At 66.5% G+C, this 12,476-nt stretch overlaps 1 protein-coding gene across 4 annotated transcripts in view; it reads right to left on the bottom strand.

Moving 5' to 3' along the window:
* Window positions 1-11,887, bottom strand: part of NACC2 (NACC family member 2) — a 43,969-nt gene extending 32,082 nt beyond the window's left edge. For 3 of the 4 annotated variants that reach the window (XM_079790499.1, XM_079790500.1, XM_079790501.1), the window contains exon 1: window positions 11,544-11,885. The gene's annotated coding sequence lies outside the window, so the exon portion shown is untranslated. Of the gene's footprint in view, window positions 1-11,543 lie in introns of all 4 variants that reach the window. The other variant, XM_079790498.1, reaches the window with a different exon arrangement.
* Window positions 11,888-12,476: the final 589 nt, after the last annotated feature.

The raw sequence follows: 12,476 nt of genomic DNA, 5'->3' as shown, positions 1-12,476 counted from the left end.
AAAAATTAAACGTGTTTCTATCCAGCTACAATAAACAACCTGAAAATGAAACGTAGAAAACAATTCTGGCTGCCCCAGAACCTGAGAGGAGACAGGGGTGACCCCCGCATGGAGGTACGGAAAATGGGGGGAACCTCTATTTCCCTTGGTTTATACCTCAAAAGAAGCCACAGGATGTTATCATTTTGGCTAATTTGCTTGGTTTTGATGAGTTTCTTCACAAGGCAATTTTTACTTATTTTTGTTTATTTATTTTTATTGATTTCAGAGAGGAAGGGAAAGAGAGACAGAAACATCAATGATGAGAGAGAATCATTGATTGGCTGCCTCCTGCATGCCCCCCCTACTGGGGGTCAAGCCCGCAACCCGGGCACGTGTCCTGACGGGAATCGAACTGTGACCTCCTGGTTCATAGGCTGACGCCCAGTCACTGAGCCACATTGGCTGGGCTGGCAGGTGGGTGACGGGCAGTCCTGGTCCCACAGTCCAGGGCCCAGAGGGATGCCTGGGGGGCTGGGGAGGCGGCACCCTGAGGGTCACCTGGCCTGCAGCCCAGAGAGCGGGAGTCACGGCCGTCGCCATCACGCACGCCGCAGTCACCTGGCACCTCGGTTCCCAGCGGGTCCCTCGGGAGCACTGACGGTAAATATGTTAATCTGAGCTCAATCACGGCTTTGAAACAAGGTGCGTGCTCCATTAGTGATGGCTCAGCACCGGGAGACACACTGAGTGTCGGAGCGTCCGTCCAGGGCAAAGGGGACCGAGCACACGGGGGTGGGGGGAGGGCGGGCGAGGGAGTCGCGTGGGGGGGCGAGGGGAGGCCGCTGCAGGCTCCCCAAACATGAGCCGCCGGCACCCTGAACCCCGGAGGCCAAGCCTCGCGGGAAATGCCCTTCGGCTTCTGGGCAGGTGACGTTCCCGCAGCGCAGGCCGGACTCCGGGGCCAGGCAGGTGGAGCAGGGCCTGTGCCCAGGTCACTCGGTCCCTGGTCCTCCAGCCGTGACCGTGTCCAGGTGCAGCCGGGAGGCAGGACCTGGGCCCGTGGCCTGAGGGCCTCTGCCTGCCCCACAGAGCCGGGCTGGCAGGAGCCAGTGTGAGCGATGGGCAAGCCTGCGGGCGGGCCTGGGACGCCCCCCCTCCCCGTGCCCCACCCCCGGAGGCTTGGGGACGGCTGCCCGGTCGGTGGCTGCTCGATGCATGGAGGCGGCAAGAGCGCTGAGCAGGGACACCACAGCCCCAGGTCAAGGACCTCAAATAATCTTGGGACAGAAACCATCTGTCGCCCGAGCTCGCAATTCCGGAACTGACCGGAAGGAGCTGCCAAGGAAGGAGGGCTCCACGCTCGGAACGAGACAGGCACCGTGGTCCCAGCAGCCCCCGGGGCTGCCGACCCAGAGAGAAAGCCGTGGGGTGAGCAGAGGGGGAGGGGCGGGGTCAGCGTGGGGACTTGACCTAGTTAACCTATGACCTGCCCTGCATACCGTACTCCCTGCTGGGGCGACAGTCCGGCTCGGGCATCGGGCACCGGCGCTGGCACCTCCTCCCGCCGGCACGGGCGTCCGGCGCCACCCTCCCTGCCCGGCGGCGTCCCGAAGGCGGCCTGGGCACGCGTCCTGGGGCTTCCGCCTCGCGGCTCTGAGGAACTCCCTCGTGAGGCTTCTTGGAAATCAGCGGCTGTAACGTAATCACAGCTGCCGGGCCCTGACAGGCCGCTCCGCGTCTCCTTCAGTTATAATTATTACCCAAGTCGGTGAAGACACGGCGAGGAGGAACCGAAACCCTGAGGGATGCCCAGGGGCCTGGGGGGGGGGCACCCCGCTGCCCTGCCCTCCCCTCCCCCGCCGCCCCGGACCAGGAGCGCAGGCCTTCTGCAGGGCCGGGCTGTCTACCTGTGCACCTGGCCCCGGTGAGCAGGCAGAGCAGGTGAGGGCGGGCGAGGGGCAGGGCACCTGCTGTCTCCGTCCCGCCCCAGCCCCTCCAGGGCAGCACCTGGAACCAAGAAGGCCCTCAGCCGCGAGGCCCAACCCCTCTGGACTGGCTCCTTCTGTGAAGCGAGGGGTACCAGACACCCTCCAACGACCCTGGGTCCTGGCTGACCCGCCTGCGGCTCTGGGCAGCTCACCACAGAGCCGGCTGTGACCACCGGACGCCGCAGCGAGCAGGGGCGGGTGGGCTGCAGGCGTGATGACGGGGCAGCGGCGGTGCCATCCCAAGCCTTGGCCTCGTGGCCTCGTGGCCTCAAGCCCACACCCAGGACCGAGCCCCCACGCGGGACCGGGAGAGCCAGAGGGACCAGACCCTAGAGCCTGGGAGGGAGTCCCCTGATTTGGGACTTCGGACCTCAGAACCGGGAGAGCATAAATTTTATTTATTTATTAAAACATGAATTTTTAGAGAGATCTACTGATTTGTTGTTCCACTTATTAATGCTTTCATTGGATGATTTTCTTAAAAATAATTTCACTTGTTTTCTTACTTTTCTACCTTTTAAAATATATTTTTACTAGAGGTCTGGTGCATGAAAATTCATGCACTGGAGGGGGGGGTCCCTCAGCCCGGCCTGCCCCCCTCACAGTCCGGGAGCCCTCAGGGGCGGGAGACGACCCGGGGATCAGGGGATGGCGACGCCCCCATCACACCTCTGCTGCTGCCACTGCCGGCAGCGCAAGCCTGAGCCGGCCCTGGCTACCTGAGCCTTGGGCGGCCCTGAGCAGCTGGGGGGCTGCGGGGACTGGGGGACTCCGGAGGCAGGCGTGGAGCAGTTGGACCTGCCTGGGGGTGGGCCCAGCCGTGCCGCACGCCTGCTGCCCCAGCGGGGCTGAGGGGACTGGGAGCTGCCATCTTGTGGCTGTGGGTGCTGCCACCTTCGAGGGCATGACAGTCAATTAGCATATTCCCTCCTTATTGGCTGTGGGTGCCGCCATCTTTGTGAGGGCATGACAGTCAATTAGCATATTCCCCCTGATTGGCTGTGGGCACTGCCATCTTTGTGAGGGCGTGATGGTCAATCAGCATATCCCCTCTTTATTAGATAGGATTGATTTCAGAGAGGAAGGGAGAGGCAGAGAGAGAGATAGAAACATCAGTGATGAGAATCGTTGATTGGCTGCCTCCTGCACGTCCCCTACTGGAGATCGAGCCCACAACCTGGGCATGTTCTATTGACTGGAATCGAACCCAGGACCCTTCAGTCCATAGGCCGACGCTCTATCACTGAGCCAAACCAGCTAGGGCCACTGGCTGATTCTGTGTGTGCCCTGATGGGGATCGAACCCGCAACCTTGGCGTATGAGGACGACCCTCTAACCCACCGAGTTGCCCGACCAGGGCCCACCCCACTGGTGGCACTTTGTTCAGCTGCCCCGGGAGCACACAGCCCCCACCCCACGTGGGCCTCGACCCGGCTGGCCGCGGGCTGAGCCGCTCAGACCCAGACCACGTCTGCCAGGACCAGGTGGCCCCGGAGCCGCTGGGGTCGGTGAGGAGACGCGGCCTACGGGAGGCCGCCTCTCTACGCACCCCACTTCTCATGCTCGCCGTCCGCAGGAGGGGACGCCAGGCTGGGGACACCTCCCCTCCTGCTTCACCCTCCTGGGCACTCAGCCCGGAGCCCAGAGGAGGGGGGGGCAGTGCCCCGCAGCCTGGCCCCCCCCCCGGGGCCCGTTCTCGGGACCCCCTGCCCTCGCCGGTGGCGCTCGGCTCTCTTCTCTTTGCTGGTTTGGCGTCTCCCCCAATTTCCTGGCTTGCTGTTCTTCTTGGGGGTGGGGGTGGGAGAAACACAGGCAGAGAGGTCAGAGGGCCACGTGGTGGGGTCTCTGCTCCAGTCTGGGGTCCACAGGCCACACGCCTCCTCCCGGGACCCCTCACAGGCCGCGGGCGGGCCAACCAAACCGGGTTACGACAACGAACACGCATTCCGCGTCCTGTCCCCACCCCACGTGACCACGGGCACGGTCTCGGGCGGATCCCCCTCCATCGGCGGCCCCGTTTCCTGCCCTGCACCCCAGCCCTGCCCCTGACAACTGAGCCCCCCGGACCTCCCGCCTGCACGGGCCCTCATGCCCGCCGGGCGCTTGTCGGTCCGTGCGTCTGGCTGTCCGCCTCCTGGGCAAGCTCAGGGCTGAGCACATGCCGTGCCTCAGCGAGTCCCCCCGCCCCCCGCTTCTGAAACAGCGCCCCCTCCAGGCACTGAAGGGTTTCTATGTGCCCGGCCATACTGGGTTGAAGAGGGTCTCCCCATGAGCCCACCCAGGACCTCAGAATGCGACCTTATTGGGAAACAGGGTCTCTCGGGACTAGTTAGGGATCTCACAACGAGCCCCCCTGGACTTAGGGGCCCGTATCCAGTGCCGGGTGTCCTGGTAAGAAGAGGGACCTTTGGGCACAGACACAGAAGGAAGACAGCCACGGGACCGTGGACACGAAGATGGGAGCCCCAGGAGGAGCCAGCCCTGCCCACGCCTCGATGTGGACCGTGGCTCCAGAGCTGAGAGGGTTCCTGTCTGTTGTCTCAAGCCCCAGGTTCATGCCCGGGGAGCTCCCAGGCTCACGCCCCCTCCGCCCCTCCCACAGGGAGCAGACCTCACTGCCCTCGTCTGGGAGCTGACAGACCCCACAGCAACCCCCGGGGCAGAGGTCACAAAGTGGGGGGGCCACACGGAGGAGGTGGGCTTGGCAGGAAAGGGGGAGGCGGGCGGGTCACAGGGGAAAGCAGGCAGGGACCCCGCCCACCCTCCAGCAAGGATGTCCGCACAGAGCCCCCCCGGGGACAGGAAGCGGGATGCACCCCCTTTGTTTCTGCCTCAGAGCTCACCGTCTGCACCCTCCACTTCACACGTGGGGAAACTGAGGCCCAGGGCCCCCCAGCAGCACAGTGAGGGGTGGGGTTCAAATCACAAGACAACACTGGCCCTGGGCATGTCTCCACTGAGTCCTCACAACAGTCAGGCCCCGTCCAGTCCCAGCAGCCCCTGAGCCGTGCCTGCCCCTCGTCTGAGCCGCTGGGGGAGGGGGGCACCTGGCACCAGGCCCCCTGCTCCCCGCCTTGCCGTTCGCGGTGATTTTACCAGGAGGCGCAGTGTGGCACGAAGCACGGCTGGTGGCCGGCACTGGGGTGCAGGACCCCCTAAGGTCCCATGGTTGCCAGGCGGACTACAAAGGGTCCCGCTCTGTGGGGTCAGGAAGATTTTCACCCCAAACCAGCTCTGCCCAGTTTCTTCAGTAAGTGGGCCAGAGGGCGATGGAAGAGATCTTGAAGCTGGCGGACTGCAGCCTGCCCCCATCAGAAGCAGCGGGGGGACAGCTGGTGACGGGACGAAGCAGCGACCTTCGCCAGCTCCTGCCCCTCCCCAGGAAGGCGCTGCTCCCCCGGGCTGCCCAGGCCCTGCAGAAGGCCAGGTGTGAGTGGGTCACAGGGTCGCCTGCCGCGGAGGCCGGTCCGGGGCAGGAGCTGAGGAGCAAGTGCCGGGAGCTGGGAGCCCGGAGTCCCAGGCCCAGCTTCCCCCACGGCCTGCCTGTCAGGGCCAGCGCGGAGGCGTCCCTCACTTAACAAGCACCGTGACCCGGCGACAGGCCCGGGGGGTGGGGGGACACGGCGTCCTGCACGGCTCTCACCCTGCTCCGGAGCCTCCTCTGGGTCCACCCTGTCCCGATGCCCCTCGTGTCCTCCCTGAGCCCCCCGAGTCCCCCCGCCCCCTCCCGCCACGGACCAGAGACGAGGCTGTGGGGAGGGCACTGTCCTGAGACACAGCCCAGGGATGGAGGCTGGGGGGCCCCGGGACAGCAGTGCCCCCCCCCAGGGACCCCCCATCCCGTCCTGGGAGAGTTGCTGGTGGGCAGTGCGGCCCCTGAGGACGCGCCGAGAGCCGTCCCTTCGATGCTGTTCCCGCACAGGAAGGCGTTGCAAACACAGACACGAAATCTGGTGGTTGCAGCCCCGCCGCCAACCACCTGACGGGGTTCCCCACACGGCCAACCGTTGGGCCTGACGCCATCCTGCCAGCCTCACCCCGTGGGCGCCGCCCAACCCGAACCACCGCCAGCTCCGGCATCAGGGGCACGTCTGTGCAGAGAAGGTCCTGGGGCACCTGCTGCCCACCTGGCTGGGTCCCGAACGCCCTGGAGGTGGGCAGAGGGGCTCCCCGCACCCCGCACCCTGCCCAGCATCATGCTGGACGCCCCAGGGCCCAGGAAGCCAGGCTCCCAGGAGACACATGGGCGCCGCCGAGTCCTGAGAACGCAAGGCCTGGGGCTCCCAGCGCCCCTCCCCCAGCGCCCTCTCCCCAGGACAGTGAGCTCACCCTCACGCTCGCTCATCCACACCCAACTGTGGCCTGTGGCACCTCCGAGAACCAGGAGACATCCCTGGCAGGTGACCGGGCCTGGCAGCGTCCACACCCCAGGTGCCCCCTGGGGCAACAGTAGGAGCAGGGCCCCTGGGAACAGAGCTCCACTGGGGAGGGGAGAGGGCGGGGTGGGCTGAGGGGCAGGGCCTACCACTTGGTACGGCCCCCCTCCGCCCCCCGAACGGGGCAGAGGAAGCCAAGGGCTCCCCTCTCCTCCCTACAGTTAGGAGCCAGGCCACCTTCAACCTCTATTTTCTTAAAAGCTTTTTTTTTTTATTTTTTATTAAAAAAAATCCAATTATAGCACAAATCTCTCAGCAGGGGTCAGTGTGGAATAAGAATAGCCAGAGTTAATGGACATGACACAGGCAAGATTAATGCCTAAAGGGTTTCCGAAGTTGTATGATGCAGATTTCATTAACATTTTAATTGTAATGTATCTTTTTAATCTTCTCTCACCCTAATGGTTTTATATCCAAAAGAAGAAATAGGAAGAAAAAACTGCTGACAACAACAAAAAGTATCAACATACAAAATTTAACAAAGGCGCTAGCAGTGCGACGGAAACCAAATTGAATGAGCACAACTATGTTAACATTCTGGTTTTCTAACAGCACGAAAGTCAGGATGCAGCCAAAGCCATCCCTTCCCCGTTCCGGCAGGGGCGGGCGAGGACGGAGCCAGGGCGGCCGGAGGGAGGGCCCAGCACCCGCCTTTCTGTTCTCCATGGCGGAGGGGGCTCCCTCTGAGGCCCCAGCAGCCCCTGCTCCCCACTGGCGGGACGCCAGGAAATGCCAATCTTCAGAACATACTAGCCATCAGGGCGGGAGCCCCCGGTACCACAGGATGGGGAGGGGTGCCCCATAGGAAGGGGCATTTGGTGGGGCAAGGGCTGGGCCGAAGACAAGCGGGCACCCGCCCCCCAGGCCCACGAGGAGGCCCAGAAGGCTCTGAGCGGCACCACTACCTCCAATTTCCAAAGGTGTTTTCTCCAGAAATACAACCAACCCTGACCACTCAGGGCCCGGGCTTTTATTTATTTATATTTAATATATTTGTAGTGATTTCAGAGAGGAAGGGAGCGGGAGAGAGAAATAGAAACATCAATGATGAGAATCATTGATCAGCTGCCCCCTGCATGCCCCCTACTGGGGATAGAGCCCGCAACCCGGGCATGTGCCCTTGACCGGAATCGAACCCGAGACCCTTCAGTCCGCAGGCTGATGCTCTATCCACTCAGCCACACCAGCCAGGGCCAGATTTTTATTTTCAATCAATAAACGCTCCTAGAGCAGCAAGCTTGTGCTTGACCCTTCGCCCCCAATCCAGCTCCCCCAGGACCACACCCCCAGGTCCAGGCGGCCCTCAGGGACCGAGGCTGGGCCTGGGACACAGCCCGAACTGTGGCTCACCCCAGTGACTATATATGGGCACTTTCAGCCCCTTCGGTCCCCGCCCCCGGCACTGCCTGCTTCCCAGGCTCGGGGCAGGCACTGGGCGGGGCCCAGGAGCTCCCGGCCCATCCATGGCCATGTGCCCTCCTGGATGCCAGGGCCCTGGCTGCGGGGGAGGGGCAGGATTCCTTCGGACAGGCCAGAGCCAGCCTCGGCTCCCCCTGAGACCGGGGAAGCGTCTCAGAGAAAAGAACACGTCCATCCTCCCTGGAGACTGGGAAGCAGCCTCCCCTTAAAGGAGCATGTCCCTCACTGGCTCCAGCCCACTTCCCGGGGGGGGGGGGCGCCCTGGGAAGGCCCCCCAGGCCAAGCCCGTGCTGCACAGAGGCCCCAGGCCAGGCCTGCTCACTCAGCCTCCCAGCACCTAATAAGGAAGCTACCATGTAGCGCCGTGAGACACAGGGAGGGCTCAGAGAGGGTGAGCTACCCCCCCAACTTCACACAGCTTCGGGGCGCACATGACCTGGGAGAGACTGAAGGGCTGGTGCTCTTTGCTTGCCTGCACACAGGCCCGGCCAGCGGTGGGGGCGGGCGGGGCCGAGAGCCCAGATGCCCTCCCAGTCGTTCTGTTCCCCGTGCTCCCAGCCCGGGCAGCCATGGGGCACGGGTGCCCCGCCCCCCCCAGGATGCCAGCCACAGGCACCAGGGAGCCATGCTCAGAGTTCCTGTCCCTGACCCTTCTAGACGCGGCGTGTCCGCCCCGTCCCCCTGGGGAGACCCCCACGGGGTCACCTGCTTCCCAGGCCTGATCTTGAAAGACAAAGGCCAGCCCCGCGGAGAGGAAGCCGGCACCCACCACCCACCGTGTCCGCAGCTGCAGGTGCAGAGGCAGCCGCGCCCCCAGCATATCTCACTGATGACCTCATCCGGCCCGGCCTGGTGAGAGCAGGAATTGCTCACAGAGAAACCCAGGCCGAGGCCAGGGCCCGCCTGCCCCCGAGGTGAGCTGTGCCTCAGGCCGGTTTTCCCAGCCCGCACCCTGGGTCCAAGGCTGGAGGGCGGGAAGGGCACGACCTCTCGGCACACACAGAGAGAGGAAACCGGGAGGGTGGGGCTGGGAGAGACACAGGCCTCACCCAGGGGTGGAGGTGGGCCAGACGGCTCCCCTCAGGGAAGAAGAGAGGGTGCCCTAGAGGAATGAGGCCCAAGGGAGCCGGTCCCACACAGGCCCTGCCGGCCCCTCACCAGCCGTCAGACCCCGGGCCCAGCAGACGCCACGAGCCGCTACAGTGCGCTCTGCGCAGCCTCTGCTCAGCGGGAGCCGCCGGGGTCTAGCAGGGGCTGGGAACACCTGCCCGGGAACCCCCAGTGGCACCACACCACAGGGTTGACTTCCCCTCAAAGACCAGGCCTGGGAGCCAGCCCCAGGCTCCTGGGCCGGCAGGCCACCCTTCCTCAGTGTCACACGTGGGGCGGGGGGGTGGGGGGAGCAAAGGGCCTGGTTCTCCTGAGGAACGTGCCGGAGTCTGGAGCGAGGGCCTGATCAGTTCTCGCTGGGTCTGAGGGGTTGGGCAGACACTCACCACTCGCCCCCTCACCCCACCCCCGCCAAGGCGGCTCCTCTCACCCCCACAGCCCAAGGGAACAACACCAGCCCCAAGAGACAAGGCCAACCAGAGCGCAGGTGAGAGAGCGCAGGTGAGAGAGCGCAGGTGAGCAGCAGGGCAGGTGAGCGGCAGGGCAGGTGAGCAGCAGGGCAGGTGAGCGGCAGGGCAGGTGGGTGGCGGCAGGGAGGCGGAGGGAGCCGGGCCCCAGGTGTCTGAGGTCTGTGTCCCAGCATTTGGGGAGCACGGGCCTCAGGGGGCGAGGTGCAGAGTGCAGCGTGGGAACCCCCGAAAGGGCCAATGCCCCGTGCTGACCTTCTGTCCCGTGAGGGGCCCTGGGCCCAGCCCAGCCCATGACACAGGCCTGGCGAGCAGGACCCCAGAGGGGAAGGTCCGAGGGGACCGGGCTGTGAGGGCCACTGCCATCGTCCCTCTTACTGGCACCGCACGCTCACGTTTGGTGAGAGAGGAGAGGTTTGCAGGTTCTGCAGTCGCCATGAGCCCACCTCCCCAGGGGCCCCTCGGGCACACGTCTGTGACCAGAACCCGGGGGCGTCAGTCAGCCCAGCCCCGGCCCCGCTTGACATCCTGCAGGAGACGGCGTGGCTCGCGCGGCGGGGGGTGGGGCGGGGTGGGGTGGATGAGCGAGTGTCACCAGCTGGTTATCAGACAACGCGTCCAGCGCCGTGCCGGCCTGGGTGTGACCAATGACCACGGATCTCCGGCCACTGAGCGGGGACAAGTGATACCTCGTTCTACGTCTGCACGCCTCCCGGCGGCTCCCGGGACAGCGGGGTGAACCCCTAGGTCTCATCTTCTGTGTCCCTGGCTCGGGCTCCAGCTCAGGTGCCACCCAACAGGGGAGTGGCCCCGGGGGAAATGCCCGCAGCCTGGGGGCACCGTGGAGCGGTTCAGTGCGCCACCGGGGAGGGAGGGCGTGCTGGGAGCTGGGAGGAGCGCGCCGCCTGACCCTTCTCCTCCTCCTCGCTGCCAAGCCTCGTTTCCTCATCCGTAAAATGGGCCAACAATGGAGGGAGGCAGCTCTCCGGGTCCTGTGAGTCTGAGTAACACAGCCTCCCCTGGAGGGAACCTCCGCAGACCAGCCAGCCAGCCACGGGGAGCAGGAGGGGGCCCCTGAGGGGGAGGCAAGGAGAGACCCCTTTACTGGATGGTGAGCTCTGAGCTGGGGGGGGGCAGGAAGCTGCTATCCCCCACCTCCCGGCTCACCCACCCCAGCTCTCCACCCCCCCAACCCCCCCCCCACGGGCTCAGGGACCATGAGCAGCCAAACGAGGCCCGGCTGGGTCCCACAGTCCCGGGAAATGCCCCGGGAAGAGGGCGCCAGATGCCCATGGGGGCCCGGAGGGGGAGGGGGGCCGAGGGAGCCCAGCTCCGGGGAGCGGCCTGCAGCAATCCCCGGGAGAGCCGGCACTCACCAGCCCAAGACAGGCTTCTCAGAGCCCAGCGTGGAGCCGGAGGTGACCTCTGACCTCGTGACCCGCTCACCCCGCAGACCGGCCGGCGCAGTCCCCGGCCCGGCCAAGAGTCGTGCGCGGCCAGCTCAGGGCTCACACCTGGGCTTCCCGGAGGGGCCCGCGCCCCAGACCCCCGCACGCAGGACACGACTGCGACGGCAGGTGGGACCCCTCCTGGCAGTGCAGCCGCCCCGGACTCCCCCAGTGTGTGTGTGGGGGGTACCCCCGATCCTCCCTCCCCAGATTGGGGTTCGTGCGAAGACGACGGAACCGGGGCAGTGATGCCCTTAAAGGGGTCCCACCGGGACCGGAAGGAGAGGTGCAAGGCCCGACTGATGGGGACCCGCCTCGGACCCTAGTCAGGGTGGGAGGGTGCGTCCCCCTAGCCCTGGCCCCGGGTCCAACGCACCCGGGCTTCCCCGCCCGCCCCGCGGGATGCGCTCGACCGGCCCAGTTGCGGGGGAGGAGAAGGCGGGAGGGGGGGCAAGTGTCCCGAGAGGCCGGCGGGAGGGAGACGCCCGAGGAGGGGTGCGGCTCGGGGAGGGCGCCCCCCAGACCCCGGCCCCGCGCACCCCGGCCGGGCGGGCGCCGCGCGAACTTGGGCTGCGGGCCGGCGGCGGACACTGCGGCAGCGCGGGCGGCGCGGAGTTCGGGGAAGTGCGGGGACCCCGCGCCGAGGGGGCGCCTGCGGGCGCCGAGGGGGCGCCTGCGGGCCGAGGGGCGTACCTGCGGGCCCGGCCCGGGGCGGCCTGCGGCGGGGCGGCCGCGGCGGCAGGAAGTCTCGCGTCCGCGCTGCGCTCACATGGACTTTCTCCGCCTCGCCCGGCACCGGCCGCACCGCGGGGCGGGGCGCGGGGAGGCGCGGGCGGTTAAAGGGACAGCGCCCGGCCGCGCGCGCTCGCCAGCAGGTGGGCCTGGGAGGGGGGCCCGGGAGGGGTGTCCCGGGGAGGGGCGACCCCGTCTAGGGAGCCGGGAGGGGGTGGCCCGGGCGTGGGGCCAGGGGCTCAGGGGGAGGCGGCAGCCCCCCTCCCCGCCCCCCAGCGCCGCCTTCCGGAGCTCCAGGCGTCCGACTCTGCACCGCGCACTGGGCCGGGGCGGGCAGCGGGGCAGGTGAGGGCCGCGGCGCCCACCTGCACGGACCCGGGAGGCCCCCGGCCGCCCCCCCCTCCACTCCCGCCGGTGCGCCCCTCCCCGCGGCGGCCGCGGGTGCACGGAGCAGCCTGCAGGATGCGCGCCCAGTGGGGTTCCGGGCCGAGGGGGTGCGCGCCTCGCCCCGCTGACCCTGAGAGGCCAGGAAAGCTGCGATGCGGGAGCCCTTGGGCACAGGCCTGGCACTGCGGGCGGCGGGACGGGGCTGCCTTCAGGCGGGTGTGAGCCCGGCTCACCCGTGAACTGAGGTGCGGCTCTAAAACAAGTGCAGCAATAAAGCCGCCCACACACCCGGAGGGACCCACAAACGCCGCCCCCAGTTGCCTGCACCTGCCCTGGAGCCTGGGGTCAGGACGGCTGCACTGGTCCCCCAGCTGAGGCGGCCTGGCTCCCTCACCCCCACCCCCACCGGGGGCCTTGCAGGAAAATGGGGGTGGCACCAGGACAGTGGTCCCCAGCACGGGGTAAGTGAAGAGCAAGGCGCCTCCCCGCCCCCCCCAGACCACATTC

The sequence above is a fragment of the Cnephaeus nilssonii genome, assembly GCF_951640355.1.
Source record: "Cnephaeus nilssonii genome assembly, chromosome: 14".
Taxonomy (NCBI): Eukaryota; Metazoa; Chordata; class Mammalia; order Chiroptera; family Vespertilionidae; genus Cnephaeus; species Cnephaeus nilssonii.
The sequence above is the reverse complement of the archived record's forward strand: the minus strand, read 5'-3'. Positions and strand labels throughout refer to the sequence as shown.